The sequence below is a fragment of the Sceloporus undulatus genome, chromosome 2 (genome assembly GCF_019175285.1).
Source record: "Sceloporus undulatus isolate JIND9_A2432 ecotype Alabama chromosome 2, SceUnd_v1.1, whole genome shotgun sequence".
NCBI lineage: Eukaryota > Metazoa > Chordata > Lepidosauria > Squamata > Phrynosomatidae > Sceloporus > Sceloporus undulatus.
The window spans coordinates 307,231,962-307,241,265 of NC_056523.1; positions in this window are offsets into that span (position 1 = coordinate 307,231,962).

Below are 9,304 nucleotides of genomic sequence, written 5' to 3' on the forward strand. Positions count from 1 at the left end.
TAGACTCAAGATACAAAACTCTGCCATGCCTGAACGTGCTTTTGAAATATGTTCGCATGTTCAACTCCTTCTTTTCTACAAGTGCTGGACATGTGTAAGCACAACAAAATTCCCAGAGATGCAATATATTGCAGTTCCATGGTGTGAATACAACAAACCCAGAATTCATGAATAAGATTATCATGTAGTAGCCCCTTAAAAACGCATCTGAATGCGCCCCCAGAGAAGCCAGAGTCCTGAAAACCCTTTTAAAAATATTCTAAACGTAAAAAGCCCTTTAAACCACTTCAACGAGTGGAATAGGTTTCCTTTTTAATTTTTTGTTCTTAGTCCTTAAGATTAATCCACCTCTACTCTTTTAAGATCTAGAAATCACCCTTAACAAAGCCCAAAAAATCCCTTCAGATTGCAAAATCAATTTCAAATGACTGTTGCGCAAGTGACTGCAGATGCCAACAGCCATATCACAGGTTAATACCTATTAATCTTATATAACTTCCTCTACCACTCAGCTGCTTATATCTCATTTTAAAGAAATAATATTTGGCCTTCTTGATTATTTCTTATATCCTGCCTTTCTAACCAGCCTAGGACCCAAGGCAGCTCACATCCAGGGTTAACCTAAAGTATTCTAAAACTATTTGAACACAAATGTTTACAAATCATGAATTAAACCGTTCTACAGAAAAGAATTCTACATACAACAGTTAAAAGCATATGAAACCAGTTTAAAAAGATTAAAAGTAAAAACACACTTGATTACAAACAATCCTTCTGCAATTATAATTTAAAAGCCAGAAGAAGCCTCTGTAAATAAAACACAGTTTTTGCCTCGTGGAAGAAAGAAAGTCCTTTTCATGCTCTTGTGAACGGTATTCGAATTTCATAATATGAGACAGAAGGTGGGCAACAAGCAACAAATATCAAACTGGGACCAAACCTGCTGTCACCCACGTGGTTCCGGATGTAGATATAGGCTATTGCCAGTTTTTTTGACAGTGGACACCATGGAAATTGTTTTACCCACATCTCTCATATTTTAAAAAACTCTGACAGACCTTTTGCGTCACCTCACCAGTGGGGTCTAATAATAAAGAAAAGAAACAGAAATTGTTACACTTTGAAACAATTGTGTTTTGTTTATGTTCTTAAAAGGGTCTTAAGGTCCCCGTAGATCAGGCCTGTGCATTCACTTCACTTATCCCTTCACACCGTTCCCACTGTCATTTTTGCCTGGTACCTTGGGGATCCCAATGCCACCAGAGCATTGTACAAGAGACAAAGTCAGGTGATGACAATGCTAAAATCTCTTTCAGTTCTTGACCATTCCCAATCTGTGGAGAGAAGAAACACATCTGCCCATTTCCAAACCCATGGATTATAAAACAACCATTTGTAGAAGACTTATGTCTGGAGATTGAGGTTGATCAAATCTTGTGTGTGCTGGGTTATACTATGGTTGTGCTTCACTCAAGGAAATAGGTAAAAGACTTAGCAAAAACGAAAGGTATTATCATGTTGTGGGCAGAAAGGAAGCTCTGCAAAGAAGCTCTGTCACTGCCTCACATTGAAGTGAATATTTTAAAGGGTTGGGGACAATTTGTTCATAGCTTGTCTTCCTACTCTGCTTAAGGTTCAGATGCAAGACCATCATGATAATACACTCTTCCTCCTATTTATCCCTATTTCCCCCCAGGAGGCGGGACAACAATTAACTACATATAACTGTTTCTTTGCAAGTGCCATGCGTATTTAAAGGGACGAATAGTGATGCTTGCCTTTATTAGAATAGTGCTGTGGTCCTGACGATGGAATAAAACTGACGTCTCCGGAAAGGTAGATGGCTGATTGGTGACACTCTGTAGCAGGACATGATGATCTATGCATGTTACGCAGTGACACATTTATTTTGAAGTGTCATTTGCCTGTATAATAAATGTTTAATTATAATTATTACATTAATACTCATTTAAATTATCTAATAATCATGTCACAATTCACTGTTGTTGTGTTATGTGCCTTAAAATCATTTATGACTTACACCCCGAAACCATAACAAAGTTCATATCACAGGATTATCTTGCAGAATGTGTTTCAGACAGGGTTGAACGTTCCTTTCTAGCAGACTGAAAGAGTGTGTGACTTAGGTAGATTACCGCATAGGGTCAAAAGTGTCTCCCCATGCATCCAGGGCGTGAGCCTGGACTGATGAGAACCCAGAAACGCTAGTTTTCTTTTAACCGCATGGCGGGAAAATACCGCCGTTGCCGCCAGGCGTTTCCAAATGTGTTCAAATGTGTTCCAGGGACACCATTTTGGGAATCGGTTTTGAACCGTTACCAGAAATGGCGTCCCTGGCACACATGGGGAACACATTTGGAATGCCGGCGGCCGATGGGCAGCGTTCCGCCGATGCTGGTTAACTAAGCGTTCTGGTTTCTCATCACGCTCCAGGCTCGTGCCCGTGAGAACACATTGGGACCGCTTTTTTACCCTAGTGCGGCGTAATCTCCTTTATTCAAGACACTGAGCTGGTTTCCATTGGCCACGCGGGATTCAAACCTCAGTCTCTCCGTGACCCAACAATCAAAACACTACTCCTTGTTGCTCTCCACTCTTCATACATATAAATAAAACACAAATTTAATTTATTTGGGTTTCCCTTTACTCATATATGCGATTTGCCTACATTCTAATGTTCAAACAATGATAGCAAAAAAAATACTGATTCTCTATTAAATCTATGTCCTGGTTCTTTCCAAACTTTTACTAAATGTGTCATTGTTTACAAATATGCTACACCTCACAATCTATTTAAATACACTTCTCATTAGAGAGAAGGACCAGTTACCGGAACCTGGTCATCAGCCCTTGCTGGTTAACAAAGTTGACTTTCCATCTCACGCCGCTCTTGAATATATCTGTTTATCGTACAGGAAAGAGAACTATGTTTTATTGGTCTGAGTAGTTTTTCCACTGATGGCCAAAGATCCTTCACTCCATTGTTCATGAAATGAGCTACAGCCCCGATCATCATCCTGAGTAATGAATGTACTGGTGATTCACCTCTCTGTACTTAACCAAGTGCTGGTTCTCCGATGGCCGGCACACCACAGGTTTCAGTCCAACATCTCCTAGCCTAGCCATGTAAATACTGATATATGGGCCTACACCATGCCAGCGCTATGCACCCCCTGCAAAATTGCCACATTGTGTGACATATGCCAATGATGAAGATTACTATTGCACAAGTATGTTACTACCACAATCCAAAAACGTTATAGGCTTGCACAACCAAGTGTCAAGTTCAGAAGCATAACTTGCAAAAGACAAGCACAGAGGAATATGCTGTCTGTGCAACCCAATTTCTGCCACTATCAGCCAGACTGCCAAAAAAACCATAAGCTGAGGCAGAGTGGAGGCATGGTGACCACACACCACCCCAGCAGCATCATGTCCAGTATCATAACGCCTCGACCGACCAACTGCACGGAGGAATGGGCTGTGTCATGCTGCATCTTTGGCACAGGATGCAGACACACTGCCCACCCAAAAGAGCCCACCGAAAAAGTGCAAGTTGGCACCAAAAAGTGGGTACCATTACATGGCGCAAAAAAGAGTTGATTTTTGTGGATTATTTTTGTGTTGCATGCGTGGCGTGGCATGTGATTTGCACATCACAAACCAGGGGATTCCAGGGCGGCGCATCACCACCACTTAATGGCCGGTCTGCTCAGCCCCTGAGTTTTGATGCCCTGTGCATTGCATTACATATGTCTATATATCCCTAAGTAGCCATTATCGCCACTGGGACTTTTCTTGAACCTTAAGTAGAACCTGCCCGAGCTAGGCAATCCAGAGGACAGCCTTTTTCTTCCAACACTAATATTCAGTTAATCTGTAATCTGAGAGCCGACATCCACCCAAAAAATGATTAATATTGGCTACATTTTCAACAGGTATGCTCACTGTTGGGTAAAGGTTTGTTTCATCTTGAGGGAGCTAGATCCCATCTACAAAATTACATCATAACCCTTTATATAACATTATTTTTTTCATTTATACTTTTGAATTTATTAGAAGTACAAAGTTAGAACAGGGGTCAAACAGTCTGGTACCTTAGAGTGCCAGAGGCTGCTTAGCCCTGACCAAACCCGATCAGTGCGGAACTTGTGGCGACCAGCCACTGTGCGTCTTAAGGCTTACTGCTTGGTGCTGCTTAACTATGGTCCACAAACAGACCATGGCAAGCGAGCCATTTCCCCCCTCCCTTTGTGGCCAACTTTGTGGCCACATTAGCCAGCCTCAGCACAGCTTCCAGTTGATCCTGGGGCGGGGAGCGTCACTGCCTGCCATGTCCCCAGATCGGGCTGCAAAAAGGCACAGCTATTTTTGCCTGTCTGTTTGGAGACATAGTCAAGGGCAACCTTGCTGCTTACAAAAGTAAAACCAAAGATGCAGCACAGAGAAGCTTACTTCTGCTTCTTCTCCGGCATGCCCTCAACGCATTTCCATTCTCTTCCCAAGGGAGACAGTCTATAAGCATAACTTTTTTCATGCTGGAAAAATGTTCGCAACAGGCATGTTTATAAGACTGTCCTCCTCGTCGGGAGGACCAAAACTTGCTACCAGGTTCTATGAAACAGGTAAGCAGAAGCTTTCCCTTTCAGGTATATTCTTTCTAGACAGAGAGGGCAACTTTGTGTGCACTCCAGCCATTGCTGGATTTTAATTCCATCAGTCCGTTCTGAATCTGAATTTTGTTTATTCTAATTATACAGTTTGGAGTTTATCTCCCCTTAAAATTCTAACATTAGATTAACATTGTCCTATGCCAAGCATCCCAATTGGCTTTTATTCATCTCTTCTTTGTAACTAATTATCTTGTGTTAAAGTCCGATAGCTTAGCAGCCTTTCTTTTTAAAAAGAGTCTTATGAAAATTCATGAACACCTCCTTATCCACACTCAACTATTGCCTAAAATACTTGCTTTATACACAATTTTCTCAATAATGTAACATGATAATTCCAAAATTTATAACCCACCCCAAAAAAAAAATCTCTTTCTGTTGGTGGATTCTGAGGAGTCTAGCTGAAGTAATGGACAAGCGTTCCGTAACTTTTTTCTTCTTTTGTTGCTTGTTTCAACAATTGCTGGGTTTTTGACCGATCCACCTCCAGAGCCATCATTACGAATTGTTTACCTCCCTAGCAGATATTTTTAGTTTGACTGATGGAATAAAAATTTGTCAAAGATTATTCATTTTTGCCATTCGGAGTGTGGAACGTCATCTTATGCATCTGAATTCATTGTTCAAGTCGCTGAGGAAAATTTTCATTACTACATTCAAAAAGCTGGGGTACTTTAAAGGAACAAAGCTAGGCATGTTATTTCGACGGCAAGCTCACTAAAGTCTTCAAAAATTATTCCTAAGCTAAGGTGGGTATAGGATTTCAGCCTTAAGAGCTGTTTAGCATCCCTTCTCCAGTTTTTATCGGGTCAAATGAAATTTTCCACGTTTGTCAAAGCAATACTATTATAAGACATTTGCCCACCAAATACGTCTATGACAATACTATGGCACACTAGTTTTGTACACAGAGCTGAGACTTTGTGTTTAGAACAACTATATTGGAGATGCAAGGATGTTGTTCTACCACGAAAAATATAGGCCTTCCTGATAAACAACAAGGCACAGTTATTTCCTCTGGGGCCCCTAAATGTACACTTTCTTTGGGAAACTGCCAGTGGTGGTGTTTAATGACTAAGTCCAAGGATTTCTTATAGTTTATTTCCCAAATGCTGTTTCCTATTAATGCAAAAATTGACACTGAAAGTAGCCCTAAGCGGATGATGGGGGGGGGGGATTACCCTTATATTTACTACCTTTGTGGGAGTCATTAGGAGGAAAACTTCTGTAGGAAATAATGCATGTCCACTTAATATCCTAACTATGAATGCAAGTTACACAAGGAAATGTTAATCCAACACCAAATAAAGTTTGCTGGCCGAGTCTGAGACATCACAGCAACATGCAGATTATTTGCTTTACCCCAGCACAATCCCCCTACTATACTTTAATGTTAAAAGGAATTGCACTGTTCTATCTTGATATCCCTAAGCAATCCATCACTCTCATCATGTGGGAGAGTAACAGATAAAAATCCTCGCTTTTTAGAGCTTAGAGTACAAAAACATTTCAGTTCCAACCCCACAGAAACCATAAAGTTTATTACAAGATATGCCCAGATTCAACCCCTGGGATCCACAGCCCCAGATAAAGTTTCCATAGGAATGTCATAGTGGGAGACAACCCAGGGTTACTGGCATCTCTAAATTGGGGGCATGCTCCAAGAGAGAGTTGGGAGCCAGTATCTAGTTTAAAGGACTGTGCCGGCAGAAGATTCAAACATGTGGCTTTGCTCGTGTCCTCATTTTTGTTTCAGTGGAATTGAGCATGGTCCCCCCACCCCCCCCCCCCCCCGCTGACTGTAATCTCTAAATCTGGGAGATCTATCTGGCAAGGTGGCAGTTGGTTGCTGCCATGTCACTGACTTATGATTGCTTCTGGTATTTTTAATATCAACCTTCAAGGAGCTCCCATGAACCTGTTTGGGAGAATGGATTGTTGAATTTAATTGGCAATGTTATCACTTGATGTAGAAAAAGACAGGCTATATGTAAAGATATATAACATATATTTACTATGGAAAAAAACTAAAAAAAAACAAAACAAAACAAAATTATCTGGACTTGTTCTGTTGCTTACATTTTCACTCTTCCTGGATACACTTCAGTACTTAGTAGAGCACATTGGGCATCAATTACATCTATGGTCTTCTTCGGTAAGTATCAGCTTTGTGCATCTGGATCCGTCAGTCCTTCACGTATTTGCCTATGCTTTGATTCTGTCAGGACATCAGGTTTCTTGGTTTTCACGCCCCTTCATGTTACTGTGGCTGTATGTTACCCACAGTTTCGCTGGATGGTGAACCTCTGACGCAGTCCCAAATCTCTCACAGGCTGGAGCACATTTTTCTTTAGAATTTTCACCAGTCCTGACAAAAGATGTAAGCTTTTTGAAATGTTAAAGCCACAGGAGAGAACAATAACAAACAACAACACATTCCCCCAAATTTTCAAAGAAACAGGGAAGACGTGACTTATCATCTTTTTTTCCCAATTTCTATTCCCCCCCCACAAGAAAAAGGCTTTAAAAAGCAGGGAATTCCCTCCCCCTGATCCCCCCAAATTTTTCTGTCCCTCCTCACTTTCACATCCCTAGTCCTGACCTGTTTCCCACGTCTTACTAAGAAGAAAAAAATCCCCACAACATGATGCTGTCATAGGAATGGCATTGTTTTTTAAGTAAGGCCACAAAGTTCAATTTTAATCTCACCCGATCAGCCCGCCCCCCTGCCCCCCCCCCAAAGTATCTTGTATCTCTTACAGGCCTTTTTGCACATGCCAAAAAAGCTTTAAGATAGGTTTGTTTCATCACTCTTCCATAAAGCCCAGCATTGCAAAGCATCCAGACAATAGCTGTCCAATGGACAGTTATTCCCATCTCAGCCATGGATCTCTTCTTCATAGCTTTCCGACTTTGAAAAATGGTGACTGAAGCAAGTTCAGGGACCAGTAATGGAGCTGGGTTGTATCTGGTGGGCATTTTTGAGGGGCAAAAGCCATGGGGGCAGACTGAATTTGGCTTGAAATTGGAATCTATAAATTGCTTTATTTTGCTGTTTGCTAAGCTCCTAAGATTCTTATCTCATTCAAGAGAAGCCATTTCAAAACATGTGGTCTGTGTCATGGTGCAGTACCCTAGTTGCTGTGGTTGAGAAGTTTCAATTCTTTTTTTTTTCCAGGCTATTTATGTGGTTCTCTTCTGAATCAGTTTCACCCTCCTGACAGTTATGATCCCTTGGTTCTTGTTGCCTCCACAGATACTTGTTCCATTCTTTTGGAGTACTGTCTATAACAATTTCGGGGGGAGATTGCAGTAGGGATTTTCCAAAGGTTTATAAAAACTGAGGCATAGTCTGAGGTGATCCTATGATAGACACATTTTCTTCTATTAAAAGAAAAAAAGTCTTAGGAGCGAATAGTGCCACTTCACTGATGAACTATAAGAGATTTATTTTCTTAAAAGGTAGGAGGACACTTTTTTGTTCCAGTATGTCTCAGAATTATAAAGAAACCCACTTGTAGTTGGGAATAAGACATTGCAGCTGGTACTTTGGACAGAAAATAGTTCAGGAGAACAGAAACATCATTTTGATATTTGAAAAGGCCCTGAGAACTGCAGCAATAAATACGACAGCTACCAGAGACATGTGCTCTGTCCTGAGAAGCCTTCTGAGAAAGATCTCAGCATATACACCCATTACTGGACCTTTGTGTTTAAGGGAAATAGTTCTCCCAGATATTCAGAAGGCTTGTGTTTGTTCTCACTAATGGATTCACTCATATACAGAGAGAGTGCATATATGTACTGTTCCCCATGCATCCATTTGTATCTGACAGTAAAAGATAACTTCTAAGGTGAGAGGAAGAAGAATATTTCTCTCCCAAGCAATTAAGGTTTAGCACTTGCTTGTAGACTCATCTTCAGTCTAGCAACAGCACTAGGACAAATTTCAGATGGTTGGTTAAGGGATTCTGGCCGGTACCGTTGCAATAGCAACACTCCCATCTTGGCCTAATAGGAAAATGTGCTGCCCTCAACAACTTCTATGTGTCATTTATTGCCTGATGTGATAAGCCACTCATTCATTCACAGCCAGATAGCAAACAATGTCTGTTTGAATTCTCTCTTCTAAACAACCATTAAAGGTGCAGGAGCCATCTTCAGTTTTCATCTGGTACCTCCAGTGCCAGTAGACTGTATGCAATTAGTAGCCAATTTGGTATTCTCTACAAATTCTGGACTATACCTCCTGTCAATCCCAGTCAGCACGAATAGATCTCAGGCATGATGGTAACTGCAGCCTCAGCCGCCAGGGGCACACAGCATAACAGTGCTGCTTGCAGACCTAACTATACTTTTAAACCTATTATTGGCCACTGCTTCTTCAACATGAGTTAATTTTATTGCAACACCAGTTGTTGTAAGTCACTGTAATGAAATAGTTGGCAAGGAAATTGCTTAATAATTAAAAACAAACATTTTTATCTTTAGTATAGATTTCTAACAAATGTTGAAATGTTGTAAATAAAGAACAGCATGCAAATAGTCTTTCTAAATGCAATATTCATCTTTCCTCCTAATTGCTCATGGTGTTGAACATTTATAAGTTTATC